This window comes from Raphanus sativus, chromosome 5, assembly GCF_000801105.2.
Source record: "Raphanus sativus cultivar WK10039 chromosome 5, ASM80110v3, whole genome shotgun sequence".
Taxonomy (NCBI): Eukaryota; Viridiplantae; Streptophyta; class Magnoliopsida; order Brassicales; family Brassicaceae; genus Raphanus; species Raphanus sativus.
The window spans coordinates 11,193,392-11,196,011 of NC_079515.1; the positions used below are offsets into that span (position 1 = coordinate 11,193,392).

The 2,620-nt window shown below is 34.4% G+C and overlaps 1 long non-coding RNA gene across 1 annotated transcript; it reads right to left on the bottom strand.

The window, feature by feature from the left end:
- Positions 1-840: 840 nt before the first annotated feature.
- Positions 841-2,163, bottom strand: LOC130512842 (uncharacterized). Its single transcript, XR_008946448.1, has 2 exons — positions 1,868-2,163; positions 841-1,769 (listed from the first exon to the last, which is right to left on the bottom strand). It is a non-coding gene; the product is annotated as an uncharacterized LOC130512842 (long non-coding RNA).
- Between the last annotated feature and the right edge of the window lie 457 nt (positions 2,164-2,620).

A 2,620-nucleotide genomic window follows, 5' to 3' on the forward strand; every position in this document is an offset into this window, starting at 1 on the left:
CTTTTCACCTCTTCCCTCTCTAGTGTTTTTACACACATACCCTTTTGTTTTGGTAAGGTATTTGTAAGAATGTCCCTGCTGAAAAAAACAAAAATGTACTTTGGTCTGAGCGTATATAAATTGGTTTGAGTATACTTAGTTTTTTAATGTTATTCTATATTTTTCATTATTGCTTTTTATTCCATCTTATGTTTTTATTATGTTTTATCTCTAAATTTAAGATATATAAAATAATTATAATTATCACAATAAATTAGATATGAAATTCTCTATCTTTTAAGATCCATTTTCATATATATATTTTTTAATTTGCATATAATAGAATGTGTGGACATGGACAAGAAAAAAAATGTGGACATGCCAGAAAACGATGTGGACAATAAAAATGTGGTCATAGATTATATGGTGGATGGCAGGAACATGGTAGAGATTATTTTGTGGAAGGTGAATTTAAATTGAACGAGTTTTGTTGATTAGAGTTATGTGGATAGTAAAGTTGTGTACAAACTCAAATTAGAGATAAATCAAAGTTTTTTTGTTTTAGTAATATGTTTTTGTGGACATGATTTGGAAACAAAATGTTGTGGAAGGCATCCAATAAAACAAAAAATATGGACTAGAAAAATTGTGTACAAACTCAAATTAGAATATGTTTTTTGGATGAAGTTTCACGGGTTAAGATTTATGGATGTGTTTTCGTGGACAAGATTTTCATATTGTTAACACCAAATATGAACCACTCTCATCCGTAAACACATGCTTCCATGTCGAAATCAAACATTTCGTTTAAGTAAAAAAACATAGGGTACGCTAATGCAGTAACCAAATGGAAAAACTATATATTCAAGCACTCTATACTGCTACAAAGCTACATCAACATAGTTCCTTGGTAATGAGCCCAAAATCAGCGAAAAAAATTGGATAGACCAATATAAACTAAGCACAAATCTCAAAATAAATCAAATAAAAAATAAAAAATAAAAAATCAGATAAGAGATAGAGAAAGAAAGATATGTTACTGTTAGCTGTAAATTTCTTCGGTTGTTCATGAGCAGAGATGCTTGGAGATCAGAAGGGAAAGCTTGCAACGTGCTTTCTGGATGAGACCACACTTGACTCTGTTACCGGCAGCCATTTTTTACGAAGATTTTGAGCTAGGAATCCATGGATGTCTCACCGGCGAGAAAGGAAGATAAATGAAGCTATAACTGTAAAGACAAACCAAAAGAGACTTTGGTCATAACATAAGCAAAGTCTTTAGTATCAAATAGTTCAATGATTCTGGAAACAGAAAGCTAGGAACCATCCATAAGAACATCAAAATCCACAACCACCTCCATTGTGGTATCCAGGACCACCTCCACGGTGGAGGCTCCACCAAGCCCTTCACCTCCTTATTCCCCACCCTCACGTCTTTCAACCACAGCCTCTTCATATCCACAACCACCTCCATTGTCGTATCCACGACCACCACGTCATCAACCACCACGACCACTTTTTCCACGGGACTGAACCTTGTCACCGTGTCCACCATCATTGTATTCTACCACCGCCTTCACTGTCTTAGTCACTGGAATTAATCTGGTCGGAACTCACATCTCCTCTGCGTCTCCACCACAATGCCCAGATCTCTGCTCAAGCTTCGAAAGCTCGCCGCTCTCATCTTAAGTCTCAATTTGAACCTCATGGATTAATTGCTTTAGTCACCTGAGTTGTTCCGTCGGATTTTACGTCTCCTCTACTACGTCACCTAACTCTCTAAATCTCCTCTGTTCAAGAAAAATAATTAAATAGATCGATAAAGGAAGATGAGTAAGCTTTGATCTTGGATCTTTAACAATACATAGATATATATTGAGGAACTTACCGGTTTTTTGAGTGGAGGCCTTGCGAATCCTGGATTTCAGTTCGTCACCCATGACGCAAACTAATTTTCGATTGAAGGGTTTGAGATTCTTCGAATGTTTTCTAGGGTTGATGAGTTGCCATGGCCATCGATAGGAAAGAAGGAGAAAAGGAGAATTAGAGTTGGAAATTAGAAATTGAGAAAAGTAAATTGATGAGATAATGTTTTCGAAATCTGAAATAAAAGAAAAATAAATAAATAAAATAAGGAAGAAGCTTGGTTTTGGAAGTAACGAGAGAGAGAGATATGGTTGAGAGGGTATATTCGCCGTTCAATACAGATAAATTGTGTTTCCATCAGAAAGTGCCTAATTGTGTAATTGGAAACTCAAAAAGTGTCCTGGAGAGTAAAAAAATCATCAATAAATCACTAAACTTGCATCCAGACAAACAACATGTGTATTATTATGTTTTATAATGCTAGTGATACAAATGTAGTCGTCTCTCTATCACAAGATTAAGAAAATCATATCATATGGGTTGTTTAATAAATTCTAGCATACCAACCTTTCGGACTCTAATTTTAGTTGTGATATTAAAATTTCAAATCATGTACCATACAAAATTGATAAGAATTGTCGTCGATTATAAAATTTGGAATCTGTTTTTATGGATTTTTAGAGAACTGATATCGTATAACAATTTCCTTTAGCTTATATATTTTTTTCTTTAGTTTGTGTATAATTTGGTAACAGAGCCGTATAATAGCATGTGC